Genomic DNA, 15,380 nt, shown 5'->3' with positions numbered 1-15,380 from the left:
ATATAGTCGTCCAATATATCGATCTTTACATCTCGACCATTTCAAGACTCCTCGTCATGTTCCCGATCTCATCCGGGACCCCGAACTCCTTAGGTACATCAAAACTCATAAACTCCTAATATAACTGTCATTGAAACCTTAAGCGTGCGGACCCTACGGGTTCGAGAACAATGTAGACATGACCGAGACACGTCTCCGGTTAATAACCAATAGCGGGACCTGGATGCCCATATTGTCTCCTACATATTCTATGAAGATCTTTATCGGTCAGACCGCATAACAACATACGTTGTTCCCTTTGTCATCGATATGTTACTTGCCCGAGATTCGATCATCGGTATCTCAATACCTAGTTCAATCTCGTTACCGGCAAGTCTCTTTACTCGTTCCGTAATACATCATCTCGCAACTAACTCATTAGTTGCAATGCTTGCAATGCTTCAGTGATGTGTATTACCAAGAGGGCCCAGAGATACCTCTCCGACAATCGGAGTGACAAATCCTAATCTTGAAATACGCCAACCCAACATGTACCTTTGGAGACACCTGTAGAGCACCTTTATAATCACCCAGTTATGTTGTGACATTTGGTAGCACACAAAGTGTTCCTCTAGCAAACGGGAGTCGCATAATCTCATAGTCATAGGAACATGTATAAGTCATGAAGAAAGCAATAGCAACATACTAAACGATCGGGTGCTAAGCTAATGGAATGGGTCATGTCAATCAGATCATTCAACTAATGATGTGATCCCGTTAATCAAATAACAACTCTTTGTCCATGGTTAGGAAACATAACCATCTTTGATTAACGAGCTAGTCAAGTAGAGGCATACTAGTGACACTCTGTTTGTCTATGTATTCACACATGTATTATGTTTCTGGTTAATACAATTCTAGCATGAATAATAAACATTTATCATGATATAAGGAAATAAATAATAACTTTATTATTGCCTCTAGGGCATATTTCCTTCAGTTTGGATATCGGAAGTGTTCCGGGTGAAATCGGGATTTTACCGGAATACCGGGAGGTTACCGGACCCCCCCCCAGGAGGTATATGGGCCTTAGTGGGCCTTAGTGGAAGAAGAGAAGAGGCAGCCAGGGCTGGGCCGCGCGCCCCTCCACCCCTAGTCCGAATAGGACAAAGAGAGAGGGGGCCGGCGCCCCCCTCCTTCTCTCTCTCTTTTCCCACCTCACGAATCCTATTCCAACTAGGAAAAGGGGGGAGTCCTACTCCGAAGTAGGACTCCTCCTGGCGTGCCTCTCCTGGCCGGCCGGCCCCCTCCCTTGAACCTTTATATACGGAGGCAGGGGCACCCCTAGAGACACAAGTTGATCCACGTGATCATATTCTTAGCCGTGTGCGGTGCCCCCTTCCACCATAGTCCTCGATAATATTGTAGCGGTGCTTAGGCGAAACCCTGCGACGGTAGTACATCAAGATCGTCACCACACCGTCGTGCTGACGGAACTCTTCCCCGACACTTTGCTGGATCGGAGTCCGGGGATCGTCATCGTGCTGAACATGTGCTAGAACTCGGAGGTGTCGTAGTTTCGGTGCTTGATCGGTCGGGCCGTGGAGACGTACGACTACATCAACCAAACGCTTCCGTTGTCAATCTACAAGGGTACGTAGATCACACTCTCCCCCTCTCGTTGCTATGCATCACCATGATCTTGCGTGTGCGTAGGAATTTTTTTGAAATTACTACGAAACCCAACAGTGGCATCCGAGCCTAGGTTTTATATGTTGATGTTATATGCACGAGTAGAACACAAGTGAGTTGTGGGCGATATAAGTCATACTGCTTACCAGCATGTCATACTTTGGTTCGGCGGTATTGTTGGACGAAGCGGCCCGGACCGACATTACGCGTACGCTTACGCGAGACCGGTTCTCCCGACGTGCTTTGCACATAGGTGGCTTGCGGGTGACAGTTTCTCCAACTTTAGTTGAACCGAGTGTGGCTACGCCCGGTCCTTGCGAAGGTTAAAACAGCACCAACTTGACAAACTATCATTGTGGTTTTGATGCGTAGGTAAGATTGGTTCTTGCTTAAGCCCGTAGCAGCCACGTAAAACATGCAACAACAAAGTAGAGGACGTCTAACTTGTTTTTGCAGGGCATGTTGTGATGTGATATGGTCAAGACATGATGCTAAATTTTATTGTATGAGATGATCATGTTTTGTAGCCGAGTTATCGGCAACTGGCAGGAGCCATATGGTTGTCGCTTTATTGTATGCAATGCAATCACGCTGTAATGCTTTACTTTATCACTAAGTGGTAGCGATAGTCGTGGAAGCATAAGATTGGCGAGACGACAACGATGCTACGATGGAGATCAAGGTGTCGCGCCGGTGACGATGGTGATCATGACGGTGCTTCGGAGATGGAGATCACAAGCACAAGATGATGATGGCCATATCATATCACTTATATTGATTGCATGTGATGTTTATCTTTTATGCATCTTATCTTGCTTTGATTGACGGTAGCATTATAAGATGATCTCTCACTAAATTATCAAGAAGTGTTCTCCCTGAGTGTGCATCGTTGTGAAAGTTCTTCGTGCTGAGACACCACGTGATGATCGGGTGTGATAGGCTCTACGTTCAAATACAACGGGTGCAAAACAGTTGCACACGCGAAATACTCAGGTTATACTTGACGAGCCAAGCATATACAGATATGGCCTCGGAACACGGAGACCGAAAGGTCGAGCGTGAATCATATAGTAGATGATCAACATAGTGATGTTCACCAATGAAACTACTCCATCTCACGTGATGATCGGACATGGTTTAGTTGATTTGGATCACGTAATCACTTAGAGGATTAGAGGGATGTCCATCTAAGTGGGAGTTCTTTAAAGTAATATGGTTAATTGAACTTAAAATTATCATGAACTTAGTACCTGATAATATCTTGCTTGTTTATGTATGATTGTAGATAAATGGCTCGTGTTGTTGTTCCGTTGAATTTTAATGTGTTCCTTGAGAAAGCAAAGTTGAAAGATGATGGTAGCAATTACACGCACTGGGTCCGTAACTTGAGGATTATCCTCATTGCTGCACAGAAGAATTACGTCCTGGAAGCACCGCTGGGTGCCAGGCCTGCTGCTAGAGCAACACCAGATGTTGTGAACGTCTGGCAGAGCAAAGCTGATGACTACTCGATAGTTCAGTGTGCCATGCTTTACGGCTTAGAACTGGGACTTCAATGATGTTTTGAACGTCTTGGAGCATATGGGATGTTCCAGGAGTTGAAGTTAATATTTCAAGCAAATGCCCGGATTGAGAGATATGAAGTCTCCAATAAGTTCTATAGCTGCAAGATGGAGGAGAACAGTTCTGTCTATGAGAATATACTCAAAATGTCTGGGTATAATAATCACTTGATTCAAATGGGAGTTAATATTCCAGATGATTGCGTCATTGACAGAATTCTCCAATCACTACCACCAAGCTACAAGAGCTTCGTGATGAACTATAATATGCAAGGGATGAATAAGACTATTCCCGAGCTCTTCGCAATGCTGAAAGCTGCGGAGGTAGAAATCAAAAAGGAGCATCAAGTGTTGATGGTCAACAAGACCACTAGTTTCAAGAAAAAGGGCAAAGGGAAGAAGAAGGGGAACTTCAAGAAGAACAGCAAGCAAGTTGCTGCTCAAGAGAAGAAACCCAAGTCTGGACCTAAGCCTGAAACTGAGTGCTTCTACTGCAAGCAGACTGGTCACTGGAAGCGGAACTGCCCCAAGTATTTGGCGGATAAGAAGGATGGCAAGGTGAACAAAGGTATATGTGATATACATGTTATTGATGTGTACCTTACTAATACTCGCAGTAGCACCTGGGTATTTGATACCGGTTCTATTGCTAATATTTGCAACTCGAAACAGGGACTACGGATTAAGCGAAGATTGGCTAAGGACGAGGTGACGATGCTCGTGGAAAACGGTTCCAAAGTCGATGTGATCGCAGTCGGCACGCTACCTCAACATCTACCTTCGGGATTAATATTAGACCTAAATAATTGTTATTTGGTGCCAGCGTTAAGCATGAACATTATATCTGGATCTTGTTTGATGCGAGATGGTTATTCATTTAAATTAGAGAATAATGGTTGTTCTATTTATATGAGTAATATCTTTTATGGTCATGCACCCTTGAAGAGTGGTCTATTCTTATTGAATCTCGATAGTAGTAACACGCATATTCATAATGTTGAACCCAAAAGATGCAGAGTTGATAATGATAGTGCAACTTATTTGTGGCACTGCCGTTTAGGTCATATCGGTGTAAAGCGCATGAAGAAACTCCATACTGATGGACTTTTGGAACCACTTGATTATGAATCACTTGGTACTTGTGAACCGTGCCTCATGGGCAAGATGACTAAAACGTCGTTCTCCGGTACTATGGAGAGAGCAACAGATTTGTTGGAAATCATACATACAGATGTATGCGGTCCGATGAATATTGAGGCTCGTGGCGGATATCGTTATTTTCTCACCTTCACAGATGACTTAAGCAGATATGGGTATATCTACTTAATGAAACATAAGTCTGAGACATTTGGAAAGTTCAAAGAATTTCAGAGTGAAGTTGAAAATCATCGTAACAAGAAAATAAAGTTTCTACGATCTGATCGTGGAGGAGAATATTTGAGTTACGAGTTTGGTGTACATTTGAAACAATGAGGAATAGTTTCGCAACTCACGCCACCCGGAACACCACAGCGTAATGGTGTGTCCGAACGTCGTAATCGTACTTTACTAGATATGGTGCGATCTATGATGTCTCTTACTGATTTACCACTATCGTTTTGGGGTTATGCTTTGGAGATGGCCGCATTCACGTTAAATAGGGCACCATCAAAATCCGTTGAGACGATGCCTTATGAACTATGGTTTGGCAAGAAACCAAAGTTGTCGTTTCTGAAAGTTTGGGGCTGCGATGCTTATGTGAAAAAGCTTCAATCTGATAAGCTCGAACCCAAATCGGAGAAATGTGTCTTCATAGGATATCCAAAGGAGACTATTGGATACACCTTCTATCACAGATCCGAAGGCAAGACTTTTGTTGCTAAGTTCGGAAACTTTCTAGAGAAGGAGTTTCTCTCGAAAGAAGTGAGTGGGAGGAAAGAAGAACTTGACGAGGTAACTGTACCTGCTCCCTTATTGGAAAGTAGTGCATCACAGAAAACTGTTTCTGTGACACCTACACCAATTAGTGAGGAAGCTAATGATAATGATCATGAAACTTCAGAACAAGATACTACTGAACCTCGTAGATCAACCAGAGTAAGATCCGCACCAGAGTGGAACGGTAATCCTATTCTGGAAGTCATGCTACTAGATCATGATGAACCTACGAATTATGAAGAAGCGATGCTGAGCCCAGATTCCGCAAAATGGCTTGAAGCCATGAAATCTGAGATGGGATCCATGTATGAGAACAAAGTATGGACTTTGGTTGACTTGCCCAATGATCGGCAAGCAATTGAGAATAAATGGATCTTCAAGAAGAAGACTGACGCCGACGGTAATATTACTGTCTACAAAGCTCGACTTGTCACAAAAGGGTTTCGGCAAGTTCAAGGGATTGACTACGATGAGACCTTCTCACCCATAGCGATGCTTAAGTCTGTCTGAATCATGTTAGCAATTGCCGCATTTTATGATTATGAAATTTGGCAGATGGATGTCAAAACTGCATTCCTGAATGGATTTTTGGAAAAAGAGTTGTATATGATGCAACCAGAAGGTTTTGTCGATCCAAAGGGATCTAACAAAGTGTGCAAGCTCCAGCGATCCATTTATGGACTGGTGCAAGCCTCTTGGAGTTGGAATAAATGCTTTGATAGTATGATCAAAGCATTTGGTTTTATACAGACTTTTAGAGAAGCCTGTATTTACAAGAAAGTGAGTGGGAGCTCTGTAGCATTTCTGATATTATATGTGGATGACATATTACTGATCAGAAATGATATAGAATTTCTGGATAGCATAAAGGGATACTTGAATAAGAGTTTTTCAATGAAAGACCTCGGTGAAGCTGCTTACATATTAGGCATAAAGATCTATAGAGATAGATCAAGACGTTTAATTGGACTTTCACAAAGCACATACCTTGACAAGATTTTCAAGAAGTTCAAAATGGATCAAGCAAAGAAAGGGTTCTTGCCTGTGTTACAAGGTGTGAAGTTGAGTCAGACTCAATGCCCGACCACTGTAGAAGATAGAGAGAAAATGAAAGATGTTCCCTATGGTTCAGCCATAGGCTCTATCATGTATGCAATGCTGTGTACCAGACCTGATGTGTGCCTTGCTATAAGTCTAGCAGGGAGGTACCAAAGTAATCCAGGAGTGGATCACTGGACAGCGGTCAAGAACATCCTGAAGTACCTGAAAAGGACTAAGTATATGTTTCTCGTATATGGAGGTGACAAAGAGCTCACCGTAAACAGTTACGTTGATGCAAGCCTTGACACTGATCCGGAGGATTCTAAATCGCAAACCGGATACGTGTTTACATTAAATGGTGGAGCTGTCAGTTGGTGCAGTTCTAAACAAAGCGTCGTGGCGAGATCTACGTGTGAAGCGGAATACATAGCTGCTTCGGAAGCAGCAAATGAAGGAGTCTGGATGAAGGAGTTCATATCCGATCCAGCTGTCGTACCTAGTGCATCGGGTCCAATGAAAATCTTTTGTGACAATACTGGTGCAATTGCCTTGGCGAAGGAATCCAGATTTCACAAGAGAACCAAGCACATCAAGAGACGCTTCAATTCCATCTGGGATCTAGTCCAGGTGGGAGACATAGAGATTTGCAAGATACATACGGATCTGAATATTGCAGACCCGTTGACTAAGCCTCTTCCACGAGCAAAACATGATCAGCACCAAGGCTCCATGGGTGTTAGAATCATTACTGTGTAATCTAGATTATTGACTCTAGTGCAAGTGGGAGACTGAAGGAAATATGCCCTAGAGGCAATAATAAAGTTATTATTTATTTCCTTATATATCATGATAAAAGTTTATTATTCATGCTAGAATTGTATTAACCGGAAACATGATACATGTGTGAATACATAGACAAATAGAGTGTCACTAGTATGCCTCTACTAGACTAGCTTGTTAAACAAAGATGGTTATGTTTCCTAACCATGGACAAAGAGTTGTCATTTGATTAACAGGATCACATCATTAGTTGAATGATCTGATTGACATGACCCATTCCATTAGCTTAGCACCCGATCGTTTAGTATGTTGCTATTGCTTTCTTCAGGACTTATACATGTTCCTATGACTATGAGATTATGCAACTCCCGTTTGCCAGAGGAACACTTTGTGTGCTACCAAACGTCACAACGTAACTGGGTGATTATAAAGGAGCTCTACAGGTGTCTCCAAAGGTACATGTTGGGTTGGCGTATTTCGAGATTAGGATTTGTCACTCCGATTGTCGGAGAGGTATCTCTGGGCCCTCTCGGTAATGCACATCACTTAAGCCTTGCAAGCATTGCAACTAATGAGTTAGTTGCGGGATGATGTATTACAGAACGAGTAAAGAGACTTGCCGGCAATGAGATTGAACTAGGTATGGGATACCGACGATCGAATCTCGGGCAAGTAACATACCGATGACAAAGGGAACAACGTATGTTGTTATGCGGTCTGACCGATAAAAGATCTTCGTAGAATATGTAGGAGCCAATATGAGCATCCAGGTTCCGCTATTGGTTATTGACCGGAGACGTGTCTCGGTCATGTCTACATTGTTCTCGAACCCGTAGGGTCCGCACGCTTAAGGTTACGATGACAGTTATATTATGAGTTTATGCATTTTGATGTACCGAAGGTTGTTAGGAGTCCCGGATGTGATCACGGACATGACGAGGAGTCTCGAAATGGTCGAGACATAAAGATCGATATATTGGAAGCCTATGTTTGGATATCGGAAGTGTTCCGGGTGAAATCGGGATTTTACCGGAGTACCGGGAGGTTAGCGGAACCCCCCTGGGAGGTATATGGGCCTTAGTGGGCCTTAGTGGAAGAAGAGAAGAGGCAGCCAGGGCTGGGCCGCGCGCCCCTCCACCCCTAGTCCGAATAGGACAAGGAGAGAGGGGGCCGGCGCCCCCCTCCTTCTCTCTCTCTCTTTTCCCACCTCACGAATCCTATTCCAACTAGGAAAAGGGGGGGAGTCCTACTCCCAGAGTAGGACTCCTCCTGGCGCACCTCTCCTGGCCGGCCGGCCCCCCTCCCTTGAACCTTTATATACGGAGGCAGGGGCACCCCTAGAGACACAAGTTGATCCACGTGATCATATTCTTAGCCGTGTGCGGTGCTCCCTTCCACCATAGTCCTCGATAATATTGTAGCAGTGCTTAGGCGAAGCCCTGCGACGGTAGTACATCAAGATCGTCACCACACCGTCGTGCTGATGGAACTCTTCCCCGACACTTTGCTGGATCGAGTCCGGGGATCGTCATCGAGCTGAACGTGTGCTAGAACTCAGAGGTGCCGTAGTTTCGGTGCTTGATCGGTCGGGCCGTGGAGACGTACGACTACATCAACCAAACGCTTCCGTTGTCAATCTACAAGGGTACGTAGATCACACTCTCCCCCTCTCGTTGCTATGCATCACCATGATCTTGCGTGTGCATAGGAATTTTTTTAAATTACTACGAAACCCAACACGTTAAGCATGAACATTATATCTGGATCTTGTTTGATGCGAGACGGTTATTCATTTAAATCAGAGAATAATGGTTGTTCTATTTATATGAGTAATATCTTTTATGGTCATGCACCCTTAAAGAGTGTGTCTATTCTTATTAAATCTCGATAGTAGTGACACACATATTCATAATGTTGAAACCAAAAGATGCAGAGTTGATAATGATAGTGCAACTTATTTGTGGCACTACCGTTTGGGTCATATCGGTGTAAAGCGCATGAAGAAACTCCATACTAATGGGCTTTTGGAACCACTTGATTATGAATCACTTGGTACTTGCGAACCGTGCCTTATGGGTAAGATGACAAAAACACCGTTCTCTGGTACTATGGAGAGAGCAACAGATTTCTTGGAAATCATACATACAGATGTATGTGGTCCGATGAATGTTGAGGCTCGTGGTGGATATCGTTATTTTCTCACCTTCACAGATGACTTAAGCAGATATGGGTATATCTACTTAATGAAACATAACTCTGAAACATTTGAAAAGTTCAAAGAATTTTAGAGTGAAGTTGAAAATCATCGTAACAAGAAAATAAAATTCCTGCGATCTGATCATGGAGGAGAATATTTGAGTTACGAGTTTGGTGTACATTTGAAACAATGCAGAATAGTTTCGCAACTCACGCCACCCGAAACACCACAGCGTAATGGTGTGTCCGAACGTCGTAATCGTACTTTACTAGATATGGTGCGATCTATGATGTCTCTTACTGATTTACCGCTATCGTTTTGGGGTTATGCTCTAGAGACGGCCGCATTCACGTTAAATAGGGCACCATCAAAATCCGTTGAGACGACGCCTTATGAACTATGGTTTGGCAAGAAACTAAAGTTGTCGTTTCTGAAAGTTTGGGGTTGCGATGCTTATGTGAAAAAGCTTCAACCTGATAAGCTCGAACCCAAATCGGAGAAATGTGTCTTCATAGGATATCCAAAGGAAACTATTGGATACACCTTCTATCACAGATCTGAAGGCAAAACTTTTGTTGCTAAATTCGGAAACTTTCTAGAGAAGGAGTTTCTCTCGAAACAAGTGAGTGGGAGGAAAGTAGAACTTGATGAGGTAATTGTACCTGCTCCATTATTGGAAAGTAGTACATCACAAAAACCAGTTTCTGTGACACCTACACCAATTAGTGAGGAAGCTAATGATGATGATCATGAAGCTTCAGAACAAGATACTACTGAACCTCGTAGATCAACCAGAGTAAGATCCGCACCAGAGTGGTACGGTAATCTTGTTCTAGAAGTCCTGCTACTAGATCATGATGAACCTACAAACTATGGAGAAGCGATGGTGAGCCCAGATTCTGCAAAATGGCTTGAAGCCATGAAATCTGAGATGGGATCCATGTATGAGAAGAAAGTATGGACTTTGGTTGACTTGCCCAATGATCGACAAGCAATTGAGAATAAATGGATCTTTAAGAAGAAGACTGACGCTGACGGTAATGTTATTGTCTACAAAGCTCGACTTGTCGCAAAAGGTTTTCGACAAGTTCAAGGGATTGACTACGATGAGACCTTCTCACCCGTAGCGATGCTTAAGTCTGTCCGAATCATGTTAGCAATTGCCGCATTTTATGATTATGAAATTTGGCAGATGGATGTCAAAACTGCATTCCTGAATGGATTTCTACAAGAAGAGTTGTATATGATGCAACCGGAAGGTTTTCTCGATCCAAAGGGAGCTAACAAAGTGTGCAAGCTCCAGCGATCCATTTATGGACTGGTGCAAGCCTCTCGGAGTTGGAATAAACGCTTTGATAGTGTGATCAAAGCATTTGATTTTGTACAGACTTTTGGAGAAGCCTGTACTTACAAGAAAGTGAGTGGGAGCTCTGTAGCATTTCTGATATTATATGTGGATGACATATTACTGATCAGAAATGATATAGAATTTCTGGATAGCATAAAGGGATACTTGAATAAGAGTTTTTCAATGAAAGACCTCGGTGAAGCTGCTTACATATTAGGCATAAAGATCTATAGAGATAGATCAAGACGTTTAATTGGACTTTCACAAAGCACATACCTTGACAAGATTTTCAAGAAGTTCAAAATGGATCAAGCAAAGAAAGGGTTCTTGCCTGTGTTACAAGGTGTGAAGTTGAGTCAGACTCAATGCCCGACCACTGTAGAAGATAGAGAGAAAATGAAAGATGTTCCCTATGGTTCAGCCATAGGCTCTATCATGTATGCAATGCTGTGTACCAGACCTGATGTGTGCCTTGCTATAAGTCTAGCAGGGAGGTACCAAAGTAATCCAGGAGTGGATCACTGGACAGCGGTCAAGAACATCCTGAAATACCTGAAGAGGACTAAGGATATGTTTCTCATATATGGAGGTGACAAAGAGCTCATCGTAAATAGTTACGTTGATGCAAGCTTTGACACTGATCCGGACGATTCTAAATCGCAAACCGGATACGTGTTTACATTAAACGGTGGAGCTGTCAGTTGGTGCAGTTCTAAACAAAGCGTTGTGGCAGGATCTACATGTGAAGCGGAGTACATAGCTGCTTCGGAAGCAGCAAACGAAGGAGTCTGGATGAAGGAGTTCATATCCGATCTAGGAGTCATACCTAGTGCATCGGGTCTAATGAAAATCTTTTGTGACAATACTGGTGCAATTGCCTTGGCAAAGGAATCCAGATTTCACAAGAGAACCAAGCACATCAAGAGACACTTCAATTCCATCCGGGATCTAGTCCAGGTGGGAGACATAGAGATTTGCAAGATACATACGGATCTGAATGTAGCAGACCCGTTGACTAAGCCTCTTCCACGAGCAAAACATGATCAGCACCAAAGCTCCATGGGTGTTAGAATCATTACTGTGTAATCCAGATTATTGACTCTACTGCAAGTGGGAGACTGAAGGAAATATGCCCTAGAGGCAATAATAATGTTATTATTTTATTTCCTTATATCATGATAAATGTTTATTATTCATGCTAGAATTGTATTATCCGGAAACATAATACTTGTGTGAATACATAGACAAACCAAACGTCACTAGTATGTCTCTACTTGACTAGCTCATTAATCAAAGATGGTTATGTTTCCTAACCATAGACATGTGTTGTCATTTGATTAACGGGATCACATTATTAGGAGAATGATGTGATTGACATGACCCATTCCATTAGCTTAGCACCCGATCGTTTAGTATGTTGCTATTGCTTTCTTCATGACTTATACATGTTCCTATGACTATGAGATTATGCAACTCCCGTTTACCGAAGGAACACTTTGTGTGCTACCAAACGTCACAACGTAACTGGGTGATTATAAAGAAGCTCTACAGGTGTCTCCAAAGGTACATGTTGGGTTGGCGTATTTCGAGATTAGGATTTGTCACTCCGATTGTCGGAGAGGTATCTCTGGGCCCTCTCGGTAATGCACATCACATAAGCCTTGCAAGCATTTTAACTAATGAGTTAGTTGCGAGATGATGTATTACGAAACGAGTAAAGAGACTTGCTGGTAACGAGATTGAACTAGGTATTGAGATACCGACGATCGAATCTCGGGCAAGTAAAATACCGATGACAAAGGGAACAACGTATGTTGTTATGCGGTCTGACCGATAAAGATCTTCATAGAATATGTAGGAGCCAATATGAGCATCCAGGTTCCGCTATTGGTTATTGACCGGAGACGTGTCTCGGTCATGTCTACATTGTTCTCGAACCCGTAGGGTCCGCACGCTTAAGGTTTCGATGACAGTTATATTATGAGTTTATGAGTTTTGATGTACCGAAGTTAGTTCGGAGTCCCGGATGTGAACACGGACATAACAAGGAGTCTCGAAATGGTCGAGACATAAAGATTGATATATTAGACGGCTATATTCGGACGCCGGAAGTGTTCCGGGTGATTTCGAAGAAAACCGGAGAGCCGAAGGGTTACCGGAACCCTACCGGGAGAAGTAATGGGCCATATGGGCCTTAGTGGAGAGAGAGAGGGGCAGCCAGGGTGGGCCGCGCGCCTCCTCCCCCCTGGTCCGAATTGGACTAGGAGAGGGGGGCGGTGCCCCCCTTTCCTTCTCCCTCCCCACTTCCTTCCCCCTCCTAGTAGGAGTCCTACTCCTACTAGGAGGATGACTCCTCCTGGCGCGCCAATAGGGGCCGGCCGGCCTCCTCCCCTTACTCCTTTATATACGGGAGCAGGGGCACCCCTAGACAGACAAGTTGATCCACGTGATCATATTCTTAGCCGTGTGCGGTGCCCCCTTCCACCATAATCCTCGATAATATTGTAGCGGTGCTTAGGCGAAGCCCTGCGACGGTAGTACATCAAGATCGTCACCACGCCGTCGTGCTGACGGAACTCTACCCCGACACTTTGCTGGATCGGAGTCCAGGGATCGTCATCGAGCTGAACGTGTGCTAAAACTCGAAGGTGTCATAGTTTCGGTGCTTGATCGGTCGGGCCGTGAAGACGTACGACTAAATCAACCGCGTTGTGCTAACGCTTCCGCTGTCGGTCTACAAGGGTACGTAGATCACACTCTCCTCTCTCGTTGCTATGCATCACCATGATCTTGCGTGTGCGTAGGAAAATTTTGAAATTACTACGTTCCCCAACAGGGCCACCTATCCCGGAGGGCCCCATGGGCTGAAGTGGGAGGGGAACCAGCCCTTGGTGGGCTGGTGCGCCCCCCATGGGCCTCCCCCTGCGCCTAGGGTTGGAAACCCTAGGGGTGGGGAGCGCTCCACTTGGCTTGGGGGGCAAGTCCCCCTTGCCCCCCCCTTGGAGATCCCATCTCCTAGGGCCGGCACCCCTCTAGGGGTCCTATATATAGTGGGGGGGAGGGAGGGCAGCCGCACCAAGTCTCTGGCGTCTCCCTCTCCCCACGTAACACCTCTCTCTCTCTCGTTGGAGCTTGGCGAAGCCCTACCGAGATCACCGCTGCTTCCACCACCACGCCGTCGTGCTGCTGGATCTCCATCAACCTCTCCTTCCCCTTGCTGGATCAAGAAGGAGGAGACGTCTTCCCTAACCGTACGTGTGTTGAACGCGGAGGTGTCGTCCGTTCGGCGCTCGGTCATCGGTGACGAGTACGACTCCATCAACCTCGTTCTCTTGAACGCTTCCGCTCGCGATCTACAAGGGTATGTAGATACACTCCCCTCTCCCTCGTTGCTAGATGACTCCATAGATTGATCTTGGTGATGCGTAGAAAATTTTAAAATTCTGCTACGTTCCCCAACAAGTAGTTGTATGGAGAGTACTGCACGCCGGCGAAGGTGGGCGAGGGCGTGCGCTGGGCCGGGTGATCATGGGGGAAGGTGATGTTGGGTTGAACCCACCGTGTGCGTCCCCGTCGGCGTAGCCCAGCGACGGCGTGCATCCCCGGGGTTACGACGACGACGAGAAGCCGACGGAAAAACCGACGCTTTGCTGGCTCCAGGGCGCGTACTGGGCATGCCCCCCGGGAGGATTCATCATCCCCACGCGAGCCGCCTCGGCTTGTTCGACCGCAGCCGCAGCCGCGAGCGTCGTGTTGTCCCTGGCCTTCTTGGCGTTGGCCCTGTTCCGCCGGTCGGTGGTGACGGCCTCCCGACGCTGGACTTCCGCCCTCCAGTCGGCGTTGGACATGCCCGACGGCTTGGACGGCGGCGCCCTCAGCTTCCTTTGTTTCGGCTGGGCGGCGGCGGTCGCAACCGTCACGGCGTGGGGGATCACGTATTTCTTCGGCGGCATGGTTGCCGGCGAGGGGAGAAGGAGGGAGATTGGCGGGAGGAATGGAGAAAATGAGAGGGAAGCCGGGGAGGAAGCGGGAAGAAACAGCGGGAAAAGGCTCTCCTCTCGCCGACAGAGAGGCCCCACGCCCCTTTTCGCTTGTGCCGGCGCCCCCAAGCGCCCCCAGCGCGCCGGGTTCGGCTTGGATGCGCCGGCTGTTATTTCGGCCCAACCCAGCAAAAAACTAAGTCCTGGAGACGCGACTGGGCCGATTTTCGCCTGTCGGCGCTAAAAATTTGTCTGAGGATGGTTTGTTGGGAGCGCGGCTGGAGATGCTCTTAGCTAGCACAAGCAGCTTTGTTGTTTAGCCATCAGAGAGTGAATTTTGTGCTCCTGGGCTAGCTTGCACTCTTTAGTTAGATTAGGAAATTTGGAAAAACATATTTTTCAAGTTCCAAAAAATCCTGAAACAAAGCCTGACGACATGCACCTGCTAGTTTTTGTGAGAAAATATAATTTACTTCGTGTATTCTTCTATGCCCTCCTCAACTATATCACTTTTTGTGACCGCAAGATGATCTGCAAAAAAAATGTTGTACTACTGAAATTTAGTCGTATGAAATATATATATATATATATATATATATATATATATATATATATATATATATATATATATATATATCGTAAGATTACCTCGGATGAAGAAAACTTATTCTGCACCCTGGGTGATGAATAGTAACACTAAGATCGCGCTATTCGTCATCCTGGATGAGGAATTGTTATTCTTCACCCCCTTTATTTTACCATCAATGCACCGTACTTTTACATTCCGTAAGTTTTGTCTTATTTTCGACGCAAAAAAGAACCATAAGAAAATATATAATCGCCGTTAAAATATATTTTGTGTTATGTAAAATTACAAGCGTAAA

This window comes from Triticum aestivum, chromosome 5A, assembly GCF_018294505.1.
Source record: "Triticum aestivum cultivar Chinese Spring chromosome 5A, IWGSC CS RefSeq v2.1, whole genome shotgun sequence".
Lineage (NCBI taxonomy): Eukaryota > Viridiplantae > Streptophyta > Magnoliopsida > Poales > Poaceae > Triticum > Triticum aestivum.
The sequence above is the reverse complement of the archived record's forward strand: the minus strand, read 5'-3'. Positions refer to the sequence as shown.